Here is a 13334-nt window from a genome sequence, read left to right on the forward strand (position 1 = left end):
TACACAATCATAACTTGTAAATGTGAAGAAAAGGAAAAGTGCCAAGTCCTAGAGGGGCGTAGGGTGGTGACCTAACCTAATTTAGATGGAGAGAGGTGCAATGCTGAGAAATGACATTTAAGTTGGAACTGAATAAAAAGAGCTATCCAGGTAAAGAAAAGAGGGGAGGGGAGTTTTGAGCATAAGTACTAGCCCATGCAAAGATCTTAAGGCAGAGAAGGGCAAGGAAGAATGTTTCTGAAAAGTTGAGACTAAAAGGAAGTGTACTGGGAGGCAAGATTCAAGAGAAAAGACAAGGACCAGGCCAAACATAATCATATGAAGGTTTTGAGATGTAAATCTAAGTGGAATGGAAGCCAACCATCTGGTTTCCATGTAAGGGACAAAAGCAGAAATAAATAGATCAATGAGAAGAATACGTAGTAATTTAGGAAACTGTCAGTGGTGGTTAAGATTAGAGTAAGTGGTTGGCATAAGGGATGGAGTCAGGATATATTTCACAAATAGAATCAATAGGACTTGGTAATGGATTAGATGTAGGGTAAGGAAGACTGAGGAGTTAACGAAGATCCCTATAATTCTAGAATAAGAAACTACTGAAAGGGGAACAAGTGGATTTTAAAAGGAGTTGAAAGAAAGTTATCCAAGATTCAAATTTAGATATCTATAATTACCCAAAAGAGAGACCTAATGGGCATTCTGCTCTGAAACTTAAAGGAAATATCTGGGACTGAAGATAGCAATCTATTATGCCAACAACATAGACATACTCAAATCTATAGCTCTGGATGAACTGGCCTAAGAAGAAAAAGAGAAGAGGTACAAGACAACAAGACAAGACAACAATGTTCACTTTAAAATTGACTTAATAATTGCATGAATACCAATATATTTAGCATTCACTGATAAAATGAGTTCATGGTCAAGATCTGTTACGTGCAATATTAATTTAATGTTTATTACCACAGCTGAAATATAAGCTAGTATTCACAAGTGGTATTTTTCAGAATTCTTGAAAAAAGCTGATCAACCAAAATACTGTTACGGTAATCTAAAATACGCCCATAAACACTTGACATTGCCTTCAAAAGATGGGGCCTGGTTCCCCTCTTCAACTCCCACTTGACATAGTGACTTGCCTCTAACAAATAAAATAAGATGGAAACAACATGATTTCTGAGACGAGATCATAAAGGCACTTCAGCTTCCTCCTTGCTCTCTGAGAGAAGCTAGCTGCCATGTCACATGAACATGCAGCCTTACTGAGAGAGAGGTGTCTGGGGCAAAGAATTGCATGAGCCACCTTGTCTCATTAGCTACCAGTGCCAGGGAAGCTCACAGAGCTATAGCTCCACAATTGATGGGATCCTAATCTAGAACCATTCCGCTACCAACTGGTGGATTCATGACTCTTGGAACATGTATGAGAATGAATGCTGGTTGTTTAAACAGCTAAGTTTTGGTGCAGGAACACTTACGGTGATTAGACTTTTATTATTTCAGCAAATTTCTCCTAAGGACTTTATTATAATCAAGAAATTTGCTGAAATTCTAATCATCATAAGGGACTATACAATTAAAAGACAGAAGTCTAAAAGCTCCAGTATAAAAACTAACTGGATGACATAACTAACATCTTTCTCTCAAAGGAATAACCAGAAGCAGGAACTTGGTTCTTCAATTATCTTGACAAGTAAGGATCATTTTTTTGGTGGAAGAAAAACTGTCCCTGGTTCTATGCTATACACTGTATCTGCTCTTTTAAACTGTGGATGCTATAAAGATGACATTAATTTTGTGATTTAGGTAAAGGTACTTTTCATATAGTGGCAAATCTTAGAGAGTGAATTGTGTTGTCAGTATCATGGTTTCAAATGTCAGCTCCTCTATTTCCTATATATTTTGGGTAAGTTACTCAACCAACTAGGTCTCATTTTCTTTTTTTTTCTTTTTTTATGTGTTACTTTTATTTTATTTTATTATTCTTTCTTTTTTTATTATAAATTTTATTTTTATATTCCCCATACAATTGCGACCCCCTTATTTTGACCCCAATCCCTCCCCTCCCCGCCCCCCATGGAGTGTCTCTGGTTTATAGTTGTTTGTTGATTTTGATTTTTACTTTCTTATAGTTATTCTTTTTCCTGGTCCCTTATTTAAGTTTTCTAGATTCCTGCTATGAGTGAGTAACTAGGTCTCATTTTCAATAGCTACAAAATGGGGGTAATATTGCTAGCACCTCAGTATTAAACATTCAACAAATAACAGATATAAGCCATTGTTGTGATTCTTATTAATAATACAAATACTGATGACTTTCCCTTTGTCACTTCATATTAACTGTTTCTATAACCATGACACAGAAAACAGTAAGCAATCTTGAATTGTAATTCAAGCAATCTTGAATTAAGAGTATTTTATACTCTTACTTTGCAAGCAATCTTGAATTAAGAGTATTTTATAATGTTAAGACTTCAAAATAAATTTTTTTAATTTCTAGAATTCATTAGAATTTTATACTAAAACTAAAAATACTAATCTTGTAATGTTAAGGATATAAAGAGATACAGATATTTGAAGTGCTGCAGGATCAATGTTTTAAAATGATGCTGCTGCTTAAAAGCTATTATTAAATAGTCCAAACAGGCATCTAAATAAACTTACTTTTCCTTTGCTAAATACATAAATGCACTTTCTTCTTCAGAAAAATAACACTTAGGCAAAAGAACTCAATAAAATATAAGCAATTTCAATTTAAATAAAAAAAGTTAAAGCTCTACAACCAGCAAGATAGTTGAACCAATGGTTCAAACAATTAAAAAAAAAAAAAAACAACAAACAGGAAAAGACTGAAGTCAGTTGGAAAAACAGACTAAAGTCATTCTTTCCTCTTCCTGTTAAGCCCCCCACCTTAATTTTCACTTTCTAGTACTGAGATTTGGGAATTCTCAATAAGCTGGCCAGCTGCCCGTTCCATAAAGCAGTAAGGAAAAAGCTCCGCTTTTCAGGGGTCCCTTCCCCTAGGCAGCTCCAGGCGCCTGGTCTGACAAGCTTTCTGAGAAGGCCTAGACTCACTGCAGACTTTCTGGCTCCACAGTCATTGTTTGCATGGCTTCTTTGCTCCTTATCCATAGCCTGGATTAACATAAGAATATTGTCTACTCTCTTAAGAAGCAAGGCACCCATTCCTTCTCCATGTCTAATCTCTACCCCCATCAATTCCTAGGCTAATATATACACATACAACTGGAGCAATACCACTCAGAATTATTTTTACATCACTGTAAAAAAACAATCTCATCCAAATCTAAGCATTAACCCTTAAGAAAATATCAAGCTTAAATTAATAGCTATATGAGTGTATCTGTGGCATTACAAGAAGTCTCACCATAAAGGTCTGTGTTGGATTCCATGTTGTAAGCATTCACGATTCAGGTCTTCAGGAAAATCTGCAAATTATACCTATCAGTCAGGAGCAGAGGGAACTGAACATTTAGCTAAATTCTAACCTACAACAGGGATGGGGAAGTTCCACTTTAAAAAAAAAAGGTTAATTAAATTTATTTATTTATGCATACAATAACTGCTGTCTAGGCCAGAGGTGTGGAGGGTGAGAGGATTCACCAGAGACAGAATGGGAATATGTAGATCTACTGAGAAACACTGCTGAGGGGAGCAACTGGCAAAACAGGAGAGGTCTGCTGTGCCACGTGGGTTAGCTTCCCAGCTGGGGATTGAACTCATGCAGAACTCACACTGCAGTGGCTGGCAATAGCTTGACAGCACTGAGACTTTAACCCCTGAGCCACCAGGGAGGCTTGAGTGCTACTTTTTATAAAGACATTTCTAACTGCCATGTCTTTATCATCTTGAGGTCAGAAATTTCATCTTCACCTCAGAAATTACTTTCTCACTAGATGCTAACATTTTTCTGATGCTTAAGTATTAGTTAAAGCAAATTTCACATTCAACCTATGTATTTCTGCCCAATCATTTCTCCTTTTAATTCCAAACTTTCACTTCAATTCCAAGAGACTATTCCCCTAAAAGAAGAATTAATTATGCCACCTGCTAAATGAGGGGGGGTCTAGATGCTATTCTTCTCTCTCCCCTCTGGAATAAGTATATATAACAAATAAAGTGAATCAGTAATTGCAGAAATACCTAGGAGGGAACGAATATGGTCATCCCTTTAAGTAGAGTAGGGTAAATAACACTGTTTTCTGCACAATATTTTTATAGAGATAAAATCAATGTAATGTGATAGTAAGGAGCTAAGAGTCTAGCATAAGACAGACCTAGGTCTTTTTAACAGATTAAATGAGAAAACTTTCAGTATACAGTATTTAACAGTAACTGTTCATGCCGCACATTACAATCTTTATAATATGCAAATAGTTTTACATTCATTATACCATCCATATGCCACGTGAACAGTGAGCAACTTTTCCTACTTTCTACTTTTTTTTTTTTAAAGATTTATTTATTTATCTATATAAGCACTGGGTACAGCCAGAATTGCGGGAGGGTGAGAAAATTCACCAGAGCCAGAGTGGGGAGGGGAGCAGAGCAGGCAGAAGGACCGAAGTACACTACTGAGGGGAGCAGTGGGCGGCAGGAGAGGTCTGTGCGCCATGTGGGACCCTCCTCCGGTGGCCGGGGAGCAGCCGGGGATAGAACCAGCGCTGCAGAGGCCGCGGGCAGCTTCGCAACCCAGCGCTCAACCGCTGTGCCACCGGGGAGGCCTCTACTTTCTACTTTTACAGAGAAAAAACAAGTGCATACCTCAAAGACATCTTTACAGACACATCACCCAAAGCAGTGATAGTGAAGGCAAAGATAAACAGCTGGGACTACATCAAATTAAAGAGCTTCTGCACAGCAAAAGAGACAATAATCAAAACAAAGAGAAACCCCACCGGCTGGGAGAAAATTTTTGCACACAACACTAATGATAAGGGACTGATCACAAAAATCTACAGAGAGCTGATGAGACTCAACAAAAACAAAGAAAATAATTCAGTCAAAAAATGGGCAGAAGAGCTAAAAACAAACTTCTCCGAAGAGGAAATACAAATGTCCAAGAGGCATTTGAAAAAATGTTCAATATCACTGGCAATCAGGGAAATGCAAATCAAAACTACAAAGAGATACCATCTCACACCAGTGAGAATGGCACATATTAAAAAAACTAGCAACAACAAATGCTGGCGAGGATGTGGAGAAAAAGGAACTCTCCTGCACTGCTGGTGGGAGTGCAAACTGGTCCAACCACTATGGAGAGCTGTGTAGAGATTCCTCAACCTACTAAAGATAGAGCTCCCATATGATCCAGCAATTCCACTCCTAGGTATTTACCCAAAGGACAAAGAAACATCAATTCCAAAGAGCACCTGCACCCCTATGTTTATAACAGCACTGTTTACAATAGCTAAGCTTTGGAAACAACCAAAATGCCCAAAAATAGATGACTGGATCAAGAAGATGTGGTACATATATACCATGGAATATTACTCAGCATTCAAAAAAGATAAACACATGCAATTTGCAGCAACATGGATGGCGCTGGAAGGGATCATGCTCAGCGAAATAAGCCAGAAAGAAAAAGAAAAATACCAGATGGTCTCACTCATAGCAGGAATCTAGAAAACCTAAATAAGGGACCAGGAAAAAGAATAACTAGAAGAAAGAAAAAATCAAAATCAACAAACAACTATGAACCAGAGACACACTCTGGGGAGTGGGGGGCGGGGAAAAGAGGGATTGGGGTCAAAATAAGGGGGTTGCAATTGTATGGGAAATATAAAAATAAAATTTAAAAAAAAAAAGAAAAAGAAAAAACAAATGCATAGAGTCAAACTGACTTGCTGAATTCTCAAACAGCTACTAACTAGAAGGGCAAACTAATGCTCAGGTCTTCTAACCTCAAGTGCAGTATTTTATCCAGTAAATACATGAGTAAGAACATCAAGATGAACACAGGAAGTTAATTTTTATTGAGCCGCTTAAGATTTTATTTCATCTTCACAACTCCAAGGAGAAAGTGAAACTCAGCAAAGTTAAGAAAGTTGCCCAAGTTTACATAATCAGTAAGTGGTAGGTCTGCTGCTGACAAAGCCCAAATCCTACTCATTACTGCAAGGATAGTGGTAGGAAAGTAATAAAAACACCAAAAGTACTATGCCCCTTATTACACTATTAATGCTTTTCAAAGGACAATAACAACAACAAAAAACAGTTTACACCTCTAAGTCCTCTACTATGAAGCTGAGCTGTTCTTTACTAGCTTGGTTCCCTGACAGATCTGTCAACCAGAGAACTAGAAGTAATGAGAGCAGGGGAGAAGGGACTTCCTTCTTCCTGATTTTGTTTGCTGTCCCTGTCAGAGTCACCAACACAACACCCTTAGCTCAGGCAGATGCAGGTTCCAGTTTCCAAATTCCTTCCACCCTCCCAGAACCAGCCTCATGTTTCCCATACAGACTCAGCATTGCCTACATCTCAGGATCTCAGTCCCAGCTTCTCAACACCCCTGCTCTGAGAGCCTCTTGTGCAGCAATATGTGGGTGCTGGGCTCCCTCCACCTGGAGCTGGGTCATCCACACGGGTATACTTTCTCCAAGCTTCAAGGTTCAAAACCTCAGCCTCTTATAGGTGGTTAATGCTTCCTATAATTACTATTTCTGTTTAATCCTAGTGCTCCTTTGCCTTTTCAATTCTCTAATAACTATGTGGTCAATTCTCTATATCAAATTCTCTGTTAAAATAACTAGTGTGGGTTATATAAAATAAACAGGCAGCTTTCCTTCCTAGAACCTAATTGACACAAATAATTTTGAGACTACACACACACACACACTCACTTCACCAAAGAGGAACCAACAATATGTCTGATAACATCTAAGTGCTTATAAATTATGTTTAATATATTCAATTATATGATATAGTCAGGTACTTATGAGATAATACTATGACTTTAGAAATTCTTCTATATTGTGTATGCTTGACTTTTTCTCAAGATAAATCATTTTAACCTATCAAAGTTAGAAATTTGTTCATGACTGGTTAAATGCTCAACTTTAATCTGTGTGATCCAAGTCAAAATATTTAAGAGTACCAAAAGTTGGCTAACAAAACAATTCTCTTTTCCTTAAGTAGCACTACATTTTATCAAAGACTTTTTGGGTTAACTCAATAAATTCCTGTGGCTAAAAATTTCGTTTAAATACTAACATCAGGGTCCTCCCTGGTGGTGCAGGGGGTTGGGCACCGCACTGCGAGGCAGTCCGCAGCCTCTGCAGCACAGGTTCTGTCCCTGGCCAGCCAGGGAGAAACCCATATAGCGTAGTGGACCTCTCCTGTCTCACCTGCTGCTCCCCTCAGCAGTGCATTTCAGTAGATCTGCCTGTTCTGCTCCCTGCTCTATCTCTGGTGGGTCTTCTCACCCCCACATCTCTGGCCTGCGCCCCAGCTCTTGTATGCATAAATAAATAAATCTTTGGAAAAAAAAAAAAGAAAGCCATTTTGAAATGAGTAAAACTTTAAAAATAAATAAATACTAACATCAATATTTACAGGGAATGTACCTAACTTCTAGAACTAGGGGAGGAAAAAAGAATCAAAGCAGAACTTTAAAAATAACATTAAAAAAAAAACCATATTTCAATCAGGAAACCAAATCAAAATATATCAGTACTTAACGCCCTCAAAATAAAAGAACACCATTCCAAAAATAGTTCCACATTTTTGCAAGTTATCTCTCAGCTCCAAAGATCTGGCCATACATGGGTGACTATTCGGTTGAAACAATGAGTGAACCATGACAGGACACACAGTGACCAGGGACCAAAGTGAAAAATGCAATTCTATGTACCAAGACAATCTCTTAAAACAAAGAAATGTCTCAACCACATGCCAACAGCACCCCCTTGATCAAAAATATGAATTCTTAACTGGAGTGTCTATCAGATTCCATTATTATGGGAAGGCACTTCTGTGGTTCCACATGTTCAAGAAGCAATACTATTACATCTCTAAGAAGAAAAATTATCTTTGTAAAACTAAAGTCTAAATGCATTTTTACTTTTATTTTACATTTTTTCCTTCTCATTTAATCACCTTTAAAAGGAATAGTCTTCCTGGCTGTGTTAAAATGCAGTGCTTGAGCAATGCAAAAGCAATTTAAAAATCAATCATTTTTCTCTACTTTTTGTCTATTTACAATTTTTAAAAATTCACAGGTTTCCCCAAAGCTCAAGGTATAGAGGCTCTGTCCTACAGTAAGCCAAGTCTGTCCTCTATCCGTAATGATGTTCAGGGGTGAGCTGGTCTAAGAGTTTCAGGGCTTTTCTTGGGCCTGAAGAGACAATGTCACTCTTTCGAATTGCACATGAGTAAGAAAACAGCAACCCAAGAAGATACTGGCAGCTATGTTTGGGCCAGAAGAAGAATCAGAAGGTAGAGCTAGGAGACTAAAAGAATCCAGATCTTTGGAGCCTTCAACAAGCTGCTCAAGCAACCTTGCCCAAAGCCTGAATTACTTAGTGATTTTTCAGTTAAGGGACAATAAATTTCTTCTATTTTTTTTTTTTTTAGGTCAGAGAGAGTCTGTTTTTCTGTTACAACCAAAAATATTCCAGCTGATAGAAAGATTAACACACACACCCCCAAAAAAGATTAAAGAGAAAGGCATTCAGGATTAGATTAGCATAAATTATGTATATATGAATAAAGTCAAATATCTTAAAAAAGCTATTTGATAACATAGGCCAAAAAAACTATTGAGTTACTTTTAAGACAGTTTCATAGTATGAAAATTGATGTGATGTTACCAACAGCTGTGTAATTACTCTTGATTTTTCTCCTGTCACCTCCCCCCAAATCTGCTAGAACCCCTTCAAGTTTTTCTCACCTTAGCTAACAGTCTGTCTTTTCTAAGTTTCACAGGTCTAAAATCTTGGAATCATTCTTGACCACTCCCTCTTTCCTTCTTTCCATATCCTATCTGTGAGTAAATCCTACTGGTTCTACTTCCAAAATATATTCAGCACAATACACTTCTCACTACCTTCACTGCTATCTCTCTGGTCCAAGCCACTAACAATTTTTGCCTGGATTATTGAAATAGCCTCCTAACTGATCTCCATGTCTACCCTTATGTACCTACAATATATTCTCAACACAGCAGACAAAGTGATAATAAAAAGCATAAGACATTAAAAAAAAAAAAAAAGCATAAGACATTATAGCACTCATTTGTTCAACTTACTCAGAATAAGACCTGAAGTTTATAATGGCCCACAAATCTCAACTCCTGTCTACTATGGGCCAAAGATTCCAAGTCCTCTACTTCACCCACATTGACTTCCTTGTTCTCAAAACACCTGGGAGGGCCCTGCTGTAGGACCTCTGCATTTGCAAGTTCCCTCTGCCTATAACATTCTTCCCCCAAGACATCTGTTTGACTTGCTATCTTACTTCCTGTAAGTGTCTACTCAAATATTCCTTTCTTATTTAGTGTTTTGGCTCACCCTATTTAAAATCATTCTTACTGGTCCAGATCAAAAAAATCGGAAACAGTAAGTGCTGGAGAAGGTATGAAGAAAAAGGAATCCTCCTACACTGTTGGGAATGTAAATTGATCCAGCCACCGTGGAAAGCTGTGTGAAGATTCCTCAAAAAACTAAAAATGGATCTGCCATACAACCAAGCAATTCTACTCCTAGGAATCTACACAAAGAACACAAAAACACTAATTTGAAAAAAACCTACATTCCTATGTTTATTGCAGCACTTTTTACAATAGCCAAGATATGGAAACAACCTAAATGCTCACAAACAGATAAATGGATCAAGATGTGGTATGAATACGCAATGGAATACAATTCAGTGACCAAAACAGATAAACTCATGCTAATTGTGGCAACACCGATGGAGCTGAAGGGAATATGCTAAGTGAAATAAGTCAGACGAAAAAAGAAAAATACCAGATGGTCTCACTTACATGTGGAATATAGAGAAATCAAACAAAAGGTCAAAAAAAGACAAACTTTAAAACCAACCCTTGAAAACTGACTATAGAAATGTGGCATCCAAAGGGAGGAGGGGAGCACAATGAACTGTGCTGGAAGAGCAACAGTGGCCACACCTGAGGGGATAAATTCTACATGTCAGAACATTAACTAAGATGTAAAACAAAGATACTTCATTAATAATAAACAAACAAATCCATTTTCATCCTTTGCACACCTATCCTTCTCTGATTCTTTTTTTTCCTCTTTAGCACCTGTCATCCTGGAATTTGATATATAATTTACTTATTTTATTTACTGCCACCACCTACTCCAGGATGTATGCTCCATAAGGGCAAAGGTATAAGTCTATTATTTTTACTCTATATTTTTAGCACCTAGAACAGTACTTGAAACATAGTTGGCACTAAATAAATATTTGCTGAAGGAATGATTGAATAGCAGAAGAAATTAAAACATTATGCCAATTTCTTCTACTTTCATCTACAAATGAGGCTTTCCCAAAAGGGCTATGCTGTGGATAAACTATCCAATTCTAATTACTTCAAACAATGACTTGTGTCAAGATTCAGTGAAATTTTTCTACACTCCCTGCATATACCCAAGCTTGAGATGTAAATTAAAAGGTCTTTAAGAAGGGCATGTATAAATAAACATTGCTTCCCAAGAGGTACACTATTGTTTTAAGGCAGACAATGGCTTGGGCTATACGCTTACAGAACCACATAATTAAAGCAAGTTAAATAATTTCGGAAATAATCATAATTGGTTCTTTGGTATGAACAATGGGGTCTGACAAAAAGAACTTCAAAGCATATCTAAACTCAACTGCAGTCCTAAAGTTGTGACAAGTAAAAGTTCATGTATAACACTTCTATATAACTTGCAAATCACCAAAGGCCCTGATTAGACCAGAGGGTGTTAAAATCAGATCACTGACAATTCTTCCCTGACTAGCATGGATCACAAACTACAGGAAACTGAACCTTACAAACCTGTAGAGCTATGAAAGAACAGCTGCAGCATTAAAAATTCCTGCTTATTATTGTGAAGCACTTGCAAATCCAGGAAGAGTTTTCCATCTGTAGATGAAGCATTTACATTTTATTTTCTTTACTCTGTCTCTGAACATCTTTTCAGGTTAAAATATACTTGACTTCATGTAAGAATTACCTATGTGCTGATTGAAGCTAGGCAAACACCACTGAAGCACCATCCTCTCTCTCTGAGGTAATTGCTCTTTTGATTCAGCATTCACATGGTATTCAACACATCCTGTCTTTATATGCTTTTACTATCTATGGCATGTGTCCCCCAAAGCATACGGCATTGCTTTGTATATTGTTATACTTATACTTAATATACACACAAACACACAAAAGTTACATTGTTCTGTATGTATATTTTTATAATTTACTTATTTCTCACAACACTGTGATTTCCATGATGTATACATATAGCTTCTTTCAATTCATTTTCATCGTTATACAGTGTTCTACCTTATGTATATCATACAGCTATATTTATTCATTCTCCTGCCAATGAAATTTTAGATCATTTACACACATTGGTAATATGAGCAATGCTACAATAAATAAACCTGAATAGATGTCTTTATTGCTGTTGTTGTTTGGACAAATTAATCTGTAGGATAGAATCCCAGAAGAGGGAGTCTAATGGTAGTTTTAATAAATATTTTGATAATCCCTACTGAGGCTGTATCATTTTGCACTTCCAAATGCACCACACTGATACAAGGACAATTTTTAAATATTCCTAAAGGACATGTTATGTTATGTTACTGGATAAATTAATTGTACTAATCCATTAAGAGTTCTCTTAAAAAGTAAACTAAGTCATGGAAGCTTTTAAATGTGGCCACAAATTTCTTTCATACTCTTCAAGAGCTGGAACCTAATTCCTTTGAAAATGAACTAGACTGAGTGACTACCTTCTAACAAACAGATGAAGTGAAAGTGACAATGACTGCTAGGTCTAGGCCTTAAAAACGCATCCCATTTTTCTCCTTGATCTCTTTCTTGAATCACTCACTCTGTAGAAATACTTTATAACTTCTTAAATTTTACTAAATCTAACATAGAATTAAAAACTACAGTTTAAGAAATATGAACAGAGCATTATTTCTTTGAAACCTCCTCTTCTAAAAGAGGCAATACTTTGCTTTTTTTAACATCTCCCTTTTGATATGCCTTGAAAGTGATATATAAAAATATTTGTTGTATGTAAACAAGTTAAGAGACCAATAATACAGCAGAACATTAATGTTAGTTTCTTTAAACTTAAAAAACTAAAAGGAGTATAAGGGATGTTGGCAGAGGGGAAAAAAACAAATAATAAACTCAGAAAACTTGGACCCAACAGGACTTGAGGAATGATGTTTATTACTTAGCAATGCAAAAGTACCCCTACAATCTGGGTAAAATATGTGGGCATCATCCAATATACTCCAAACTTTAGTAACCAATTAGTGTCTCTTCTTCCTTCACAGTATTTAATCCAATTTTCTCATCTACTTCTACTATGCCTATTCTGATTAAATTCTGATTACCTCATGTTACAAACTTTAAGCCCTGTGATTCCTCATTACATTTCTCTAATGACATATGTTTATACATTACCACTAATTTCCCTAAAGTATAATTTCCTTTATGTTATATTTCCTACCCTTCCCAACACCTCTACCACTCCTATAAAAATATTCATTTTCTATTAATCAGCTTTTCAAAAAAAAAAATCCCCCCCTTTTTTTTACTATTCAAATTCTACTCATTTTGCAAAGCTTAGTTGAAATAACTCGTCCTATGTTCTATCTGTACTCCTCATAACTGTGACTATAGAAGTAATAATTTCTCCTTTGTGTTCATCATTTTTATCAATTTTCATTACTCACTTTACTTAATATACATAACCTTCCTGATAGAACTACAGAGGGTGGGACCATGCTCTTATTTTCTGATTCCTCCTCCTTTATGATTTGCTGTTACACAGTTTCAGAGGGACCCAAAGATACAATATAGAATAAAAAATAAGTACACCACGGTCTTATATTAAGAAAAAACATAATTTCACAGTCAAGAGAAAGGAACTTATGGTTCTCAACTGGTACTTGAAATTACTTAAAATTCATAGGTCTTCTACAAAGAGAGAAAAAGGAAAAAGCATGCCAGGAGAAAAATATCATATGAACAGAAAGGAGACAAAATATAAGAATTTCAAATCATTAGCTATTGAGTATAGCACATGTAGCAGTAAAAGAAATTAAACATTTGCTAAGTGATCAGT

Source organism: Talpa europaea (genome assembly GCF_964194135.1).
Source record: "Talpa europaea genome assembly, chromosome: 10".
Classification (NCBI taxonomy): domain Eukaryota; kingdom Metazoa; phylum Chordata; class Mammalia; order Eulipotyphla; family Talpidae; genus Talpa; species Talpa europaea.